The following is an 18,248-nucleotide window of genomic DNA, read 5'->3' as shown; positions in this document are numbered from 1 at the left end:
CTCCCTCCTTTTCTCTCTCCTCCATCCCCCCAACTCCAGTTTTCATGTTTAGGAATCTTGACTTTGAAGGAGAGGCGTGAGAACGTGACTCGGGGATGTGCCCATGCAGACATGGGCAGAAACCGCTTTTATTTTGTTTTCCAGTTGGCGGATTCCCCTTTAAGCCACGGCGATGGTTTCAGCTGTCCTTGGTGTGCTTCAGGCATTCCCTCTCTCCAGAGCAGCAAACTGAGGTGCACATGACAGTCAGTGGGAGTTCGGTGGTGTTCCGCCTCCGTGTGTTCGTGTGTGGGTTGTTGCCGCTTTGTAGCAGTAGAGGGACTGCTGCCGCTTCATCGTTCGGTGCTATTTTTTTAATATCTCACTCCTTTTCTATTTATCTTTCTTTTGTTCCCCAAAAATAAACTCTGAATGTTTCTGTTGTATGTGACGCATTCTCCACTTTCTTCTTCATCGCGACCAGGTTCTCGGGTCTGGTTTGGGGTCCTGCCTTCAGTTCGCCCTTCTGTCTCTCCCTGGCAGGAGAGGGATGCCCTCCGTGGCGGGGCAGCGCGGAGCGCCCGAGCGGTTGGGCCGAGGCAAAGGAAAAGCATTTGCTCCCTGCGCTCCAGTTTTACACTGGAGTGTTTTTGGAATTTTTGTTTGTTGGTTTGTTTGTTTGTTTTTATGATAATTATTTTTCTTGTTTCGGCTCTGCCGTCAGCCTGGAAGCTGCAAAAGGCAGAAATGGCGCCTTCTCCTCCCCCGGCTGTTAAATTAATATAAGGCAGCGCTTCAGATCAAACCCCTCCAATCCGCCGGGTGGTGGCGGGAGCGGCCAGGCGAGACCTGGGGCTCTGTGTCCCCGGGCTGCCCCTCCGCTGTCCCTCCGCTTTCCTTCCTTTTCCCTCCCTGGCTCTCTCGCTGTGGTGTTTTTTCCTCCTCCCCTCTCCTCACAAAGCCTCTCGCAGGGTGGGATGAGCCCGGAGGCAAGTGGGAAGGTGCCTTTTCCTCCTCCTTTTTCCCACCCCTTTGCAGGAAGAAGCTGTTGAGCAGAGATGGTTCTCGTGCTCTCTTCCCATCTCGGTGGGGTCGTTGGGCTGCGGCGTGGGGCCGCGGAGCCCAGGAGGAGAGGACAACCCCGAAGAAAAGGTCCCCTTGCTGCCCTCCACCAGCAGCGGTGGGATGGGTGCAGGGACCCTCCTGCCATCGGCTTATCCCGTCCCCTGTGGGAGCCTTTTTCTGCAGCAAACCGACCCAAAATGACAACGGCACGTTGGTGCTTCTTGCTAAATGGGGAGGGGGGAGAAAAACAAATCATCTATCAGTTTGCTCTGTAAGGATGGAAGCGGCGCATCCCCAAACAGGGCCAAAATCAGGCGGCTTTTACGGGATGGGGTTTTGCAAAGCGGCTGGTGCCAGTGCCCCACGGTGACGGTCGGAGGGGGAAGAAACTGGTTGAGCCCTTAAAAAGAGGAAAAGAAAAAGGCTCGGAGGAAGGGAAAGGTGCAGCACCGGGGTTTCCTTGCTGCTGTTCCTCAGGGATGGCCATGCACGTCCCCTCCATGCTGCCCTCCGGGCAGGACCGTGCTCGCTGCTCCGGCTCTGCCTCCCCGGAGGGGAAAGGTCCCAGAGCAGGAGAGTCCCCGTCTCTCCCCCCTTCCCAAAAGAAACTTTAACTTAATCGTTACGCTGGTGACCCACAGTGGCTGTGGGGCTGTGGTACTAGCCCTATTGCTGCCCTGCCCTTAAAATGGAATTATACACTTCTAAAATGGAATTATACACTTCTAATATAGGACAATTTGGTTTTTTTTTTTCCATTTTGTTTTCCTCCCTGGAAAAGGAGGGAGTGGGGCTGAGCTTCACTCCCTCCTGGCCGGGACCGGGGCCAGAGCCTGGGATTGTTTTCGGCACGTGCCGGGCATCACTCCGGCAGAGACAGAAAGGAAGAAAATCACCCTGGAGGGAAAACGCGACCGGTTTTGGGGCAGAGCGGGCTGAGTCCGGCTCTGCATCTCCCCCCTCCCCAGGGGCCACAAAACCTTGGCGGCTGCCTCCAAAAGTCCTTACTTAAAAAACAAAGCAGATTTCCCCGGCGTGGCCCTCTTCTGCATTCGAAGCTCGGGGGTTTTTGCTGCTTACAAGGTGAGACTTTTTATTTATTTATATATTTATGTATTTATTTTGAATTAAATGAAAGCTGAGGCCTTGGTTAACAACGTGACTCTGAGCCACCTAAAAGGCGGCTGTAACCCCCCGGGCTGACTGTGGGACACAGTGCTGCGCCTGTCCCCCCCTTCGTGCCCCGTGATCCCACGGCCGGCTCTGTATTTTGGGAGGATTTAATATTTCCCTGTGCAGAGGAGAATTTTACGGGGAGGAGGCGGGAGGAGGAATCCCTCTCAAAGCTGCTGCTGGAGTCGCTTTAGGAATCAAAAGAGATATCCCTGCAGTGACCCGCAATGCTTTAGTTGGCAGCAAAGCCCCTTCCCAGCGAGGCGGGACGGGGGCTGCTGTGCGCTTCGGTGCCTTCAAACAGCTCCTCCCACCCCCGGGGGCCCCTCGAAAGAAGTTTCCTAAAATGATGCGCTTAATAGAGATCCTTAAGCAGGGGGTGGGGGGTGTAATGTAAAAAGGTAATATAAAAGGGTGGGGTTATTATTTTACCCCCCCCAGTGCACTACATGTAGAAATGCAGCAATTCTTTTTCTTGCGCAGATGCTGAAATATATTTATTTTATTGTAAGAGATGATCTAGTTTGGAAACGCTCCGTGTTGTAAATAAAACGGGGGGGGGGGAATCCCCCAAGCAAATCTGTGTTAGTTATAACTTTGAATCTTTGTGTGGTTTTGTGTTTGGTTTTAGTTTTTTTGTTTCATTGGGTTTTTTTAATTTATTTTGGGTTCATTCTGTGGAACACAAATGACACAAATCCCTGTCGCCGTCGCGTGGGTCCCGTCGGTGGAGCGTCACTGTGGACTGAGGGGTTCCCCCCACCGGAGCCGGGACTGTCGGCCCTTTTTCTCTTGTTGCCCATTGAACGTTATGGGAAAAAGAATGGAATAAACCTCTCGTTTGTCTCACTGCGCTGCTGCCGTGTCTTTGGGAGGGTGGGGAGGAGGCAGAGGGGGGTGTGGAGCTTTTTTGGGGGGGGCTGGAGGGGATGGGGGAGTGGGCAGCACTGATTTTTGGGGGAAAGCCCATTTGCGTGGGGGTGGGGAACCAGCTGACTGGGGAAAGGGCTGAAATTAGTGGGTTTGGGGGTTTGAAAAATTGAATGACTTAACTGTGTTTTGTTTTTTAAATTTTGTTGTTTTTTTTTTTTAATTTGGGTTATTAAATTTGGGGGGTTTAAATTTTGTGGGTTTCTTTAATTTGGGTTTTTATATTTTTTTTTTTAATTGTGGTTGTTTTTCTGTGCAAGTAATTGCGATGAGCTCTGTGTTGCAGGAGGGAGGGGACAGCAGTGTCACACGTGTCCCCTCTGCCAGACCGTGGGGTGCTCAGGGAGCTCAGAAAGGGACTGGGGGGAGGGAGGGGTCGGCGCACAACAGAAATTGAGCATTTCTTCCTCCCTACATTCTTGGGGGTATATTTTTGCCCATCTGCAATACAGTTAATTAGCATTACATTAAATCCAAAGAGATTCTAGTTATCTTTCATATAGTATTTTTTTTATTCATTTCTTTCAAACCCCCCTCTGTCACAGGTCTGTGGGGTCAGGCAGGCGCATCCCCAGTGCCCTTTTACCTAAAATTTGAGGAATTGAGTGAAAAAAGAGGGCACCTGAGCCAAGCCAGGGGTCAGAGCCTGGAAATCCCGGGGGACCAGCGGCATGCGGGATCCCTGTGGGATGCTCGGAGGCGTTGGAGACGTCAGAAACCTGCTGCCGGATTTAGGGAAGGTTTTATTACGATTCAGGGAAAGCTGCAGGATCCGTGGTGCTGTGGGAGCAGTTACAGAGAAAACAGCCAGAGAAATCGAGGTTTGAAGGGGCGGTCGAGCCGCGGGGGCACTTACCTTCTGCAAAGACAGCCGTTCCCCTAAAAGCAAGATCCTCTTTTCCTCCTTCGAGCTGGTTGTGGCTAAACTCTTCTCCTCACCGGTGCCTTTAAGCTGGTTAGCAGGATGCTAAAAGCTGACGGGTAGGTCACTGCTACTCCTGGTTTTAGTCGGATGGGTCATTATGAATCATTACAGCATTTTTTAAGTGGGGCTGTTGCAAAAAATACAGTTGTTGCACTATTTCCCACCTTACGCCTTCAGCGAGGGGCTGATTTGGTGGTTGGGGGTGGGGGGGTGGGGGGTGGTGGTGGTTCTCTTTTCTATTTTTTTCCACTCTTTGGACCAAAGGAGTGACCTGTGGGTTTCCTCCTTTCAGGTGAGATGGCCCTGTGGTGCCACAGCCCATCTCGCAGGGAGGAATGATTTCTCTGCCCACGGGGCCGCCCTTTCCAACACCTTTGGTTTGAGTTGAAAAAGTTAAGAAACAAAGAAGAGGAAAAATGTAAAAGAAGCCTTTGGGTACCCAAGCACCGGCTGCTGCTTTTCGCCGAGTGAAACTCGGGTGGGAGCTCATCAGCTGGACAGACACCATCATAGACTCACGGAACCGTTTGGGCTGGAAGGGACCTTGAAGATCATGGAGTTCCACCCCCCCACCATGGGCAGGGACACCTCCCACTAGACCCAAGCCTGGTTTCATCCCCCAAGGTCAGATCTGAAACTGGGGCCGTTCCCCACCAAGTGTCAAGGACCGGCGCAGGAAGTGCAATTCCTGGGGCTCTGGTGGATTAAAGGAGCTGCTTCGGTCCCTCAAGATACCCTAAAAAAAACAGAACAGGGGCAGAATCCACCCAGTGTGAAGGAGTTACAGCAAGTTCTAGGAACTTTAAGCTGTTGGCGTAAACACACCCCTGGCTTTTCCATCATTGCTCGCCCCTTGATGATTTGCTCAGGAAGGGAAAATCCTGGGAATGGACTGACCAACATACCAATGCCTTGGAATTGCTAATAAAAGAGCTGAGGTTATTCCAACAACTTGGTCCTATACATCCAACTGACCCTGTCCATGTAGAATGGGGGTTCAGTGAACGTGGTTCTCACTGCACTTTGGCAGAAGGGACCCACACAGCTCCACTCCCCACACCGACAACCCTCCCCCTCCCCCAACGCTCCAAAAAGCAGCAGTCCTTAGGGCAGACTCCTTAAGCTGACTCCACAGCTACGGCTCCCCGTGGGCTCTGGGGGAGATAAGGGGGCCCCGGGGGTCTCCGTGGGCTTTAAAGGGGTCCCAGGGCTGCCCACGGGCAGAGAGAGGGGTAGGAGAAGAAAAAAGGAGAAGAAGAGAAGAGGTGGGTCGAGGGGGGAGGGGAGAATGGTGGGGGGAATGGTTGGGGGTGTGGGAGTGAGCGTGTGAGGGGGGAGTGAGGGGAATGGATGTTTGTGAGGGGGGAATAGATTTTCGTGAGCGGGAGAGGTGAAGGAGCGGAGGTTTGCAGGGCTGTGAGGTGCCTGTGAGAGAGGAGGCCCCGGAGGGAGGTGAGTGGAAAGGGCTGTGTGTGGAAAGAAAAGCTTTAAGGACAGGCTGGGCTGGGGAAAGGTGGTGGCCCTGAGGGAGGGCTTGGGGAGCGGGGCTAGAAGCGTGGGTTTGGGGCAAAACTCTGGGAAAGAAACTGCAGGACAGGGCCAATCTGAGTATACAGTTTTAGCGAAGCTTCAAGGAAAAGGTGACCAAAGGTGCCTCTTGTCCTTTTGTGGGCTGGTTTTGTCTAAGTTATTCATGCGAGTGGACTTTTGCCACACGGGATGGGAACGTTCGCTTCCCGGGATAGCTGATGCCCCTGGATAAGCACTGCCCGCGAAGCACTGCGAAACCCCGTGTTCAAAAATGAGGATAAAGGCCGAGTTTTGCCTCTCAGAAGGATCTCTAAGCACCGTCTCCACGTTGTTTTCAGTACCTTTCTGGTTGTTTTCTTTCCCCCCATCCCCGTGATGTCCGTCGGGGGGGCTGGCGGAGCTCTGCAGGCAGATGTGGGGCTCATTTTGGTGAGGGCTGAGCTGATTTCAGGGAGTCCCGGCTCATTTTGCGGAGGATTGGGCTGGTTTAGGGGTGTCCCGGCGCATTTGGGGGAGGGCTGCGCTGGTTTCGGCCTCGCAGTGCCCGGGGCGGAGAGAAGCGGTGGTGCGGGGCTGAGGGGGCCTCGTTCTCCTCGGCGCGGCCCCGCCCCTCTCGCCCGCCGTTGCCGCGGCGACGTTGGGGGGCGTGGCCCGGATCTGCCCCTCAGCGCATGCGCGGTTGGGCGGACGCGAAGGAGAACGTTTCCGGTGTGCGGCGGTGGTCGGGAGCTGCGGCGTTTGGTACCGGGAGAGACGGGGGGACCGGGGCCGAGGGGGGCGGGAGCGGGGTGGGGGTGGGGCGGCGGCGGCGGCAGGAGCGGTGCGGAGGTCTCCGGGGCCAGTTCGGGGGGTTGTGGGGTGGCGGGACCGGGCTGGGGGGCGCGGGGGGCGGTCTGGGCCTGTTTGGGGGGGGTAGAGCCGAGTGGGGCGTCCCCGGGGGAAACAGGGCCGATTCAGGCTCCCCCGTCCCCCGCTGCCGTCCCCTCACCCCCCGCTCGCTCCCCGCAGGTGGCGGCAGCCCCGGCCGCAGCGCAGGGTGCCCGGGGCCGGCCTGTCCGGGCGCTTGGCTCCGCTCTGGGCTCCGCTCTCAGCCCCCCCCGGCAGGTCAGCCCGGCCGTGCCCCCTTCGCCCGCCTCCAGCCCACGGCCGAGTCCCCCCAGGTACCCCCGAGATGGGTCGGGGGGTGTCAGCGCTGGGCCCCCTGAAGCGGGTGGTGGGCATGGGCATTGCTGGGAGCCCGTGGGCAGCCCTGGGACCCCCTCAAAGCCCACGGAGAGCCCCGGGGCCCCCTTGTCTCCCCCGGAGCCGACGGGGAGCCGTAGCTGTGGAGTCAGCTTAAGGAGTCTGCCCTAAGGACTGCTGCTTTTTGGAGCGTTGGGGGAGGGGGAGGGTTGTCGGTGTGGGGAGTGGAGGTGTGTGGGAGGAGTCCCGTGTCTTTGGGGAGCTTTGGGGATGTTGGGCAGATTTGGGGGAGTGGGGGAGGGGTCCCCTCCTTTGGAGCTCCCTGGTTCTTTTCTTGTAGACTGTGGGAGGCAGCGGGCGAAGGGGGAAGGCAATAGAGTGGGTTGCTGTACTTCAGTCCTTGGTTGAGAGTCAGCGACTCTGCTCCCTTGCTGCTCAGCAGACTCTTAGCTCCGTGGGGCTGTTTCTCCAGGCAGGCTACGACTACAGAAACGGCCCCACTTCCTCGGAAGAGTTGTCAGCGGTGATGTCTCCTGGGAACATACTGCCTGACGTTGGATAGACCTGGCACCACGCAGCAGCTCAGAGCTCCACAGTGTATGCTTCCACGCTCAGTTCCGTCCCCTGCCTGGGAACCCGCTCTTTCTCGGTCCCTGCTGGCAGCTCCTGTGGAGGCTCCTGGCCGATGACCAGCCCCAGTTTCCCCACTGCCCCACCAGCAGCCATGGGAGAGCGGGGGGTGTCCTGAGTGTGTGAGCACCACTGGCTCTGTTGCTGCACTGGGCCAGGCCTCCAGGAAGTGGTAGAGGGAGCTCTGGGAAGAGGAGCTGCTCCTCAACAGGCTGCTGCAGTCCTCCGAGTTGGCCAGCAAGCACAGGCTGCAGGGGCTCTTGCGGTAGCCCTTGGGGGGCCCAGGATCCCGGGGGGTTCCCTGGACCAGAAGGAGCTGTCCCCACTGATAGGACCTATAGGCGGCAGAGGAGGGCAGGGGGACGTGGGGGCTTGGGGGGGTTAGGGGGTAGAGAGAGGCATCACTGCTCAGATGGTATATGGTTGGCAGGGAGCCCAGTGGGTCCTGTGGGGCCCGGTGCTCCCTCCTCGGTTGCCCTGCAGAGGAGGAGAGAGAAGAGACCCGCTGCACCCCGTCTCCTCCGTCGGGGCCCGCGGGCAGCACCCCCTCCTCAGCAGGCGGGCAGGGCTGCCCAGCGCAGGCAGGGCACGGGCTGAGGGTCTGGGGCAGGATCTGGGGGTCTCCCCCACACTCCCTGCTTCTCCTGTGTCGACTTGAGCCTCCCATCCTTCATCCGCTAGCTGAGAAGCTGCTGAGGGAGGGGACGGAGTGAGCGGCCGGCAGCCCCCGGCACAGCCCCGGCTCAGGGCTGCCGTGGGGTGTGGGCTGTTTGCCCGGTGCTCGGTGCCAGGGCCACTCACTGCTCTGCTCCTCTGGGCGGGCTCTCGCGTCCGTCGTCCCTTGCTTTGGCTTCTTCCAGTCCCTCTGCAGGACCCCGGGAGCTGGGTGAGACGGGAGCAGCTCCCAGCCCCACGCCGCAGCCCCCCACCCCACCCCACGCTGCGGCACAGTGCGGTGCAGCAGTCGCCTACCTGGAGCCGCTTGGTCCGTAGCACAGAAGAGACGGCGCTGAGCCCCATCAAAAGCATCACGAGCAGAGCCAGGTGAGCTGTGGGGGGGACGTTGGAGTCCCTCCTGGCACCAGCTGCGGTGCAGCCGCGCAACCCTGGGGTGCCCCCCATGGGAAACGTTAAAGAAATAAAATGTTGGTCTCTATCCCTGGTGCTGTGGTTCCTCCTCCCATCCCGTGGCTGGGGCTGTGCCCCCCTCAGTGCCCGACCCAGTGGGACAGGCTGGCACTGCTGGCACCCGCCAACCTGGGGGGTGGTGGTGTCGGGGGAGCTGGGTGGGCTGGAGAAAGGGAGGAAGCACCTCTTGAAACCAGCTGGGCCCTCTCCAGCCACAAAACCCTCCCCAGAGGCACCAGAGGGGACCCCCAGATCCTTGAAAAACTGCCCCAGACTCCCTCTGGCCTGCAAGATTCCCCCCCCAGGACCACATAAGGGCCGCCCAGGATCCCTAACGGACACCTTAGTGGCGTCCCAAATCTGGGTTCTTTACCTGCTGGGCAAGCCAGTAACACTCTGTATGGGAGCAGCCAGCCAAGCCGGTTTCAGAGCACCAGAGGTGAGAGGCAGGGAGCTGCCATCCCACTCAGCTCCATCTCCGCCGTGCTGTGGCTGTGCAGAGAGAACTTGGGGGGAGCTGCAAAACAGCTCAGCCCGAGCTTATCTCAAGATGGCACAGAACAACCAAAACCAAATGGCCCTTAACAATCAAAATGCCCCGAGTCCCATCCCACCACTCTTCCCGTGACGTTGAGCGCCGGACATCACAAACTGGCAACAGAGACTTCTCTATGGCACCACCAGAGGGAAATATCCCAGACAGTGTAATCCACTTGGGCATAATCCTGCACCCTCACCGAGTCAGGAAATATAAACCGCAGGGTCTGGGGAGACAAATGGGGAATCCTCCAAGGATACAGCTGGCCCCTCGGAGATCCGTCCCCCCCATCCAGGACGCTGGAGGGGAGCATTTACAGCCGAGGACGGCCTTTCCTTTAACCTCTAGAAAAGCCGGCTTTTGCTAAAAAACAAACGTCCCCCTCCTGCCCCGGCCCCCTCTGAAATGAAATAAATAAAGAATTAAAATCCTTGCAAAACGTAAAAATAGCCGCTAGTTTCGTTATCGTTACATTGATTGTAAAATCTGATGAGCTGCTGTGCTGTGTGCCGCAGCCCAACCTCCCCCCCCCCAACGCTGGGCGAGCTCCTCTGGCCATGCCTGGGATGAAAAACCGGTGGCTTTTAGGAAATATCAAATAAAAAATTAAAAGAAAAAAAAGAATAATAAAACCTCTCTTTCTCTCTGCCTGTGTTAGTCTAACAAAACGGATGGCGTCGGGAGGCGAGGGAGGAGGAATGGGGAGGCTGTGGGTTGGAGAGAGCCCTCCCCGTACCCTTCGGTGGTGCATCCTCGCAGTGCCGCAGGGAATGGGGGAGGGGGGGTGTTTTTGGGAGGGGTCTTTGGTTTGCACAGGGTAGCAGTGGTGGGGGCTCAGCCTCATCCTTACAGTGCTGGGGCGCACGGGGCTACCAGGCGCAGAGTCCCTCCCCCAGTGAGGTGCTTTGGTGTGTTGAGGTGTTAGATGGGGTGGCACAGCCCCTGCCCGCCCCGGGAGGGGGGACACCACCTCTCCGGTGGCACTGGATGGGTGGGAGGGAGGGAGGGAGGGAGCACAGCTCTGGAAGCCATGGAGAAAGGCGTGGGGGTGTCCCTCATCGTGGCAGCCCCCAGCAGCCCCACCCCGCCACCCCAAGGGACACCCAAGCCCCATCTTGGTCCTTTCCCCCTTGGGTGACGTCCTTCCACCCACCCCGGAGGTGCGCTCCTCTCCTGCGGGGGGGACGCCCAGCGCTCGCCTGGCTAGAGAAGCACCGGGGGGGAGTGGTTAGGGGGCATCTGAGCTTCCCCATTACACGGGCCTAATTACTGTGCCGTTAGTAACCATTAGTAACCACTTTGGCTCTGCTAACCAACTGCGGTGAGGCCCCCACCCCGCTTTAGCACAGGCTTTGTGATGCCAACACCTCCCCGAGCCACTGGGTAAAGCTGCGCCTGGCAAAAAAACACCACCCCAAAAAAACCCCACACCACATCCCCCACTCCCCACCCACCCCTTCTCCCCCCATCACAGCCATGGGGCAAACTCCCACCACCACCACCCCCAATCTCAGCTCGGCCGTGACCCCCCCGAGACACTGGAAAGAGAGCAACGGAGAGCGAGCTCAGGCTCCTGTGAGCTGGAGAGATTTCTCTTTGGTTTTTGATGTTGTCGGTGGGTGGGATTTGGTTGGTTGTTTTTCACAGAACACTTTGCAGTAGAAGACAAAAACGTGGTGTCGCAGCCCCCGGGGCCGGCGCTGGCACCGCCACCTCCCCCCCCCCTCCCCCCTCCCCCGGCTCCTGTCCCTCCTCCTGCCCGGCGGCTGTTCCCACTTTCCATCCTTGGTTTGTTTGGTTTTTTTTTTTTTTCCTTTCTACCTTTCTTTTTTAATATGTGGGGTTTTCTTCTTTCTCCCTTTCGTTTTTTGCTTCCCCCTCCTTTTTTCTCTTTTTCCCCTTTTTGCTTTTTCCCTTTTTTTTTGCTTCCCCCCCCCCTTTTTTCTCTGTTTCCACCTTTTCCCCCGTTTTCACTTTTCTCCTTTTTTCACTTTTTTCCCCTTTTTTTCTCTTTTTCCCCTTTTTTCTTTTCCCACAATTCCGCCCCCCCCCCCCCCTTTTTTTTTTTTCCTCTCTTTAAACAAGCTCTCTCCCGAAGGAGCGGCCCCTGGCTCTCCGCTGGCAGAAGGAGCCTACGGAAGAGCTCTGGCACTGACACGGGCAGGAACACCCACTCCCACATCGCAACACAGCAGTTAGTTTGGCAACACCCCCACCCCCTGTCACAAGTGAGACCTGCACAGACAAAAGGCTCCTGAGTGAGGGCACTGGGGCAGCCCCACCTTAGAAGCAGCAGAGGAGCAGAGCCGTCCGGAGCCATCAAGAGCACAGGAAGGGCTATTCAGGGCCTCATTGTCTGCGCCGAGTGACCGTCTGCTGAGAACCGCTCTGGCGGCTCAGAGCTCAGCCCCAGCAGCACTCTGGAGCCAACGGGGAAAAGTACACTGGGAGGAAGACTGGCAGCCTTCCTCCACAACGCCCCGGAGAGAATGACCACAGTGCTGCCTATCCCCATCGCTTTTCCAACTCGGTTCTTTTTTTTTTTAATTAATTTTCTAATAAAAAGCTCCAACTCTCAGTTTTACACAAGGCACACAAAATCTCTAAAAGGGAGACACAAGCGTGAGGTGCTGAGGTACCCAAACCTGCCCACGTTAGTCCAACGAAAGGGAGAGCGTCGGGAGGCGAGGGAGGCTGTGGGATGGAGAGAGCCCTCCCCGTACCCCTCGGCTGTGCATCCTCGCAGCGCCGCGGGGAATGGGGGGCTGTGTGTTTGGGGGGGTCTTTGGCTTGCTCCCCTGACCTGCTGGGGGTGGGGGAGGGGGGGGGGATGTCTGGCGGTGGGGTTACATTCATCGGGCGGTGCTGGGCGGCACGGCGGGAGCCTCCCTTGCTGTGCTGCGAGGCCGGGGCTCCCGGAGCGTGTTTCTGCTCCTGCTGCTTCACCTGCTGGAGCATTTCCCTCATCTTGCGCTGTGCAGTTATGGAAGATGCACCCAGGTGGGATGCGGGTGGCTTTGCCTGCACAGAGGAGTCCATTCACACCCTGGGCGCTGCTCTGCACGGCCTCCAGAACACACATTTTTAGCTCAATCGAGCCAATCTTCCATTTCAGCACTTGCACAGCCAGGGGGAAGCTACCGAAACACCTTCAGTGCCTCTTGGGGGCACAGGGACTACCCAAAAGAAGAGTGGCAGGGTGCTCGGGTGGTGCTGGGCTCAGCAAGCCCCACGCCTTTCCTCGGTGGATGAAAGCGGCCGGGGAATATCGGGTAACGCCACGGCCAAACCGTACCTGACTGGCAAAGAAATGCCCAATGATTTTAACGATGACCTCCTCGTTCTCGTCTGGGGTTTGGTCTCGTGGCACAATGACTGCCGCGCTGGTTAAGTTTTGCAGTTCGTTTACCTGGAGCGAACCACAAGAGGGTGATGCCCTTCCACCCACCCCGGAGGTGCGCTCCTCTCCTGCGGGTGGGACGCCCAGCGCTCGCCTGGCTAGAGAAGCACCGGGGCGGGGGGGGGGTGGTTAGGGGGCATCTGAGCTTCCGCATTACACGGGCGTAATTAGTGTGCCATTAACCACCATTAATAACCACTTTGGCTTTGCTAACCAACTGCCCCCACCCCGCTTTAGCGCAGGCTTCGTGATGCACACGCCTCCCTGTGTGGGAGCAGCCAGCCAAGCCGGTTTCAGAGCACCAGAGGTGAGAGGCAGGGAGCTGCCATCCCACTCAGCTCCATCCCCGCCGTGCCTTGGCTGTGCAGAGAGAACTTGGGGGGAGCTGCAAAACAGCTCAGCCCGGGCTTATCTCCAGATGGCACAGAACAACCAAAACCAAATGGCCCTTAACAAACAAAATGCCCCGAGTCCCATCCCACCACTCTTCCCGTGACGTTGAGCGCCGGACATCACAAATTGGCAACAGAGACTTCGCTATGGCACCACCAGAGGGAAATATCCCAGACAGTGTAATCCACTCGGGCATAATCCTGCACCCTCACCGAGTCAGGAAATATAAACCGCAGGGTCTGGGGAGACAAATGGGGAATCCTCCAAGGATACAGCTGGCCCCTCGGAGATCCGTCCCCCCCATCCAGGACGCTGTACAGGGTAACTTCCCCGGGATGGAGCGACCTCACCTGAGAGAGAGAGGGTAAGTGACTAAGAAACATCCGTACGGTATAGGGCATGCGATTGAGTTTGTGACTGGTGCGCTCTTCTAAGGCATTAATATCTAGCGCCCTCGTGGTTTGTGTTGCTACTTGTCGGGGGCATTTGTAGCTCGCAATAGTGGATCCCGCTAATTGCTTCTAAACCGCAATAGTGTAATCGCCATCGCACACACAGAACTTGCAATAGTGACGTATTGGACCTGTGAGAAAAGTCCAAAGAAATTCTTAATTTGAACCTCTCAGTGAAGCCCTTTTTCCCCGTTTTGTCACACACACAGAGCAGAGGTATTTCTAAGTTTATGCCATTAATGCGCAGAAATGGGCTGCTTGTCCCAAAACAGGAGTGCTCACACCTTAGTTCCAAAAATCTCCACTTTCATTCATTGATTATTACATATTCAAACAATTAATACATATTCCCTGTCATTCCCTCTAATGACTGGTCGAGATTTCTTTGCTTCCCACGTAAAGGAGTGCGCAGACTCTGTCTTTTTTTTCCTTCTTTTGAGTAGGTGGTACCGTTTGGGGAGGTGGTCAATGAGTGGGTGGTCACCGTCTCCCCCTGCCGGAACTCCCTTTTACCTGCTTTTCCTCTCATCTTGGCACTTCCGAGTGGTTTTCGGGGTTTGCTGACCAGGCCTACAGTTCATGGCTCTCTCGACAGGAACCCCCTGCTTCTCAACAGTGCTCCATCGCCTGCTGGGTAGTTCCTTAACTGAACCATAGATAAATCGTGTCCAGTAACTATTTCTCTATGTGAAGATGAGGTCAAGAAATAGCGTTGGGGCAGTAGAGAGGACTTGAGCAGCAGCACGTTTCCTTTGTTGCTTCAATGACATTTAATTTTCCTAGTTGATGTCCATTTTACTACAACAATTCCCCCCTTTGAGACTTATCCAAGTCTTTCTGTACTTGGATGAGCCTCATTTTCTATCCCGTATCACTAATACATAAGATTGAGATAATTGCTTGATAACGAGACTCTTAAGACATTCGAACAAAACTCACTATGATGACAAAAACCTTTGCAGCCATCCGGTCAGGGAAAACTCAAATGTCATTCCCTGGACTAACCCGACTGCCATTGTCACTGCCGAAAGCCGCGTTATTTGTGCAATCAAACACCGATGGGCGCTACAGTGCAGCACGAAAGGCCAACGCCGACTCTGGCGGATAACCGAGAGGCCTCGCGGCCATCCAACGCCTTCACCCGCCCCAATCCTGCTGCTGGCTCTGCCACGGTGGTGCAACGGTGCTCTCCAGTGGGAAAACCAACCAGGGAACAGCACCACGCGGCGCGGACCCAGGTTCTCCTTCACTTTGCACCACCAACCGTGTGGAACGGGTTTTGACGGCTTCAGTTATTTACAGCACAAACCCAGCAAGAGCAGCCCCAGGACTGGAACGTTCAACAACCCAATGTAATAAATTAAGGAGAACAACACATAACCCCCCCCACTTACTCCTATAACAAGATAAACATCCTGACTCGTACCAGAACAACAAACCTCACTCCTATCAGAAGAACACTAAAGCCTAAAACTAAGACCTAAAGGATGGCTAGCTAAGACCTAAAACCTACACGGGACTATTACCTAAGGGGGAAACACTATTAAATATGATAACTCTTTCTCTGCCGTTCTCAACTTGTGGGTCTTTCGTGAGTGGGGGCGACCTCGTGGTGGTGGACCCTCCGCAGAGCTCAGGTGCTGCCGGAGGCGAGAGATGGTGGGTGGGTTTTCCCAGTGGAGGAAAGGGACCTGGTTGCCGGGCTGAACCGGCAGTTGCCCAGTTGCCAACTAGAGGCGGTCACCCTCTGGGCTTCTGCCGGCTTCGCCACCCTTTAAAGACTCCTCTGGGGCCTTCCGATCCTCCTGCAGGCGATGGTGTTTCACGTGCGCATTCCTCCCGTTGACTGTCCCAAACACCCTGGAAGGGAGAAAACAAACAGGGATTTTGAATTCCTTTTTTTTTTTTTAAAAAAAAAAAAAAAAAATCATTAGATGACATTTCATTATTTCTACTTTTGTGAGCTTCTGGTCTGTTTCGCTGCGTGGTGCCATACAGCTTGTGCCAGTACCCCCGGGTGGGTGGGACCTCGGTGGTTAAACACGGCAGATCATTAGGGATTAAAATAAGAGAAGTAACGGCGAGACGGCTTAAAATCGGGTCAGACTGAAACTCAAGTGGCTCTGCGTGGCACAAGCGACTGTAGTGCGGGACCACAAGAAGGAACTTCAGTGGAACCTTTTTCTCAGCCAAAAAAAACGAGAAACGCTGGGATTCTCGCCCGAGGAGATGAACCGCCCCAGGCCTGTAATGGGAGGAAAGGGCCTTCAAAGGGAGAGAGAGAGAGAGAGACCCTTGTGGCTGCAGTCAGCGGGAGACGGAGGAGCCCCGAGTGCGGAGGAGATGGGAAGAGGATGGAAATGCCGAGTCTCCATCGGTTTGAGCCCAAAGCAGCGGGTTTTGAGAAGAAAAAACGAGCGGCTCACCTTCCACACTGCCCGCAGGGAAACCCAGCCACATCGCCTGCGCCTCCAGCCCCGCACGGAGCGTCCCCGGAATGGCGGGAGGGACTGCCTGTGCCACGGGGTGTCTTTTCGCTGCTCTTCTGCTTCTTGGTGAGCTTTTCATTGGGCCCGAGCCGGCGCCTCTTCTTCGGGCTGCAACCAGCCTGTAAAGCAGACAGCTTGTGCTCATTTCTCCTTCTCCTCAGCAAGGGGGACAGCTAAAGCGAAAAACTGGCTGGAAACATCCCCAAACGGCCCAGGCAGTGAGGGGTCTATTTGTGTGCCAGGTGGAACGTGTTCTATCAGCCCCAGCCTGCCCCGGTGAGCTCCTCCGAACACTAAAACAGCCCAAACAATGCTGAAACTCGGCGGGGAGGATGGGGTGCAAAGACAGATGGTGAAAGAAAAACCATATTATTTCTACCGTCCTCAGCGGAACAGCACTTTCCTCCACAAAAGTCTGTAAAATGGCTTTAAAACGTAGAATTACTGAGCACTGAAGGGACATGGTTACCCGGTGTCTACCACCAAAAAAAACCCTAAATAATATGTGTTTCTGTGAGCCAAAGTCCCATTTCCTGGCAAGGAAGGTTTTGGCAACACCCGCGCAGAGGTGGGTCACCAACAGTTCCTTTGACGGAGCACTGGGACGTTACGAAACATCCCCAAAATCATCATCAGCAGGTTTAACACGAAGTGGATCGTTTCCCAGAGCCTGGGACGAAGGGTTCATGGAGGAGTGGCATCTCGCACCCACCCCCGGCAGTTTTCCTACCTTCTCTTCGGCCTCCTCCACCTCATCCGTGCCTCGCTGCAGCCTTTTGGCTGTCCATCCTGGTCGGGTGGCGCCAAACCTGACGTGTTTTTTCCAGGTGTAGTAATATTCCACACACTGGGCCACGGTCTTCGTCTGAATCTGTCGGGAGAAAACCAGAAGCGATCGATGAGGGAAATACCACAGGAAAACAATGAAGGCACAGACCCAGGACGGATCTATCCAGCACTGTTTGTCCTCCCCTGTGTCTGCGGTTCCCACAGCGCAACGCATGGGTGAGATCAGGCCGAAAACGAGCCCCCTTCTTCTGAAAGGGCCGTAAAGAAGCCTTGGGAGGGCAGAACTGTACGTTTCGTGCCGATGGTCAGCGGAACGTGTCAGTATTCTTCTAGTATTTCCTGTATTTTGTACTGGAGAGATTAAATATTCGGTTGATATTCGGGCAAATTCGGTAGACATTAGAGCCAATTATGTCTTGTACCGGTATCTTTTTGGAATGAAGCGGCATCCCAAGGACAGGATTACAATGCACCATTCAAAAGACGACTTTTCTGGGTTAAAACTCCCCTCCACGCTACCAACCCGTGACCCGCCTCGGTCTAACGGCTTTACCTTCTTCTGGATCAGGTGGAAATTCTTCTTATGCACATAAAAAGCCTCTTTAAACAACTGCTCCTCCAGGGGCGTCCAAGTGTCTGAGCCTGGGAAGAAACAGCCACGTGCAAACGATTAGACCCCTTGCAACCTCACGGAAACGCGCACGATGTATTCGTCACGCGTCCACATGTCTCCTCCTTCGGAAAGCAATTAGCCAACACCGCAGGGAGTTTGTTAGCACGAGCAGTTATGGCTGCCAGCAGAGCAAGCCCTGCACGCAGTAAAGCCGGGGCGCGAGGGAAAGGAGGAGCGTTGGGCGGCGTGGGGTGTCACCGCAAGGGACAGCAGCAGGCTAGAACACAGGGACGAGGCATTCCCCGTGCCAAAAGGCCCCCAGAACAGATTAAAAAGACTATTTCCCTGCCCCAAAGAACACGAACCGCTGCTCGCACGTTTCTAAAAATCACTTCTTTCAATCAGAACAAAGGGAACGGCAGTACCCGCTCGCATTCCCGGAGAAGCAACAAGCTCTGCTTCCACTTTACCTGCGTAATGATAATCAGCCAGGGGATGGGATTCAGGTCGCTGGGGTGCCCCAGACTGCAACATCTCCAGACCCTCCTGCAGGAGTTCAGAGAACAAGACTTAGATTCCCCCTCAACAGGGGCCAAAAGGTCAACTCTTCAGCCCACTGTGGGAAGACGGTGCTCAGTCGATGCTCAGCAACAGCGTGTCGGGGTCACCTCCGCCCACGGCAGTTGATGAGAATATTTCCTAGTCCAGTAGGAATTCGAAAAGAGCTGCTTCTTACCAGAGCTTCATGCAGGCTGTGCAAGGCATGCTCCAGGTTGGCTCTTCCCCCCGGCATGACATTGGAGCAGGCGAAGTTGAGCAGATTTGTCACTAGAAATGCAACAAAAACCAACAGAAAGTCAGTTTTCGTCAAGAAAGGAGAAAAAGTGCGATACAAGGCAGAGGGCAAACAGAGCAGACAGACTGGAGACCCAGAAAAGGCACCGAAAAAAAGGCAGGTTATCCGGTATCGCTCTCTCTCCCTTCAGAGCAGCTTTGGGACCGGTAGCTCCAGAGACAGATCTCCCCTCTACC

The sequence above is a fragment of the Vanellus vanellus genome (genome assembly GCF_965231255.1).
Source record: "Vanellus vanellus genome assembly, contig: HAP1_SCAFFOLD_778, whole genome shotgun sequence".
In the NCBI taxonomy this organism is placed as follows: domain Eukaryota; kingdom Metazoa; phylum Chordata; class Aves; order Charadriiformes; family Charadriidae; genus Vanellus; species Vanellus vanellus.
The sequence above is the reverse complement of the archived record's forward strand: the minus strand, read 5'-3'. Positions refer to the sequence as shown.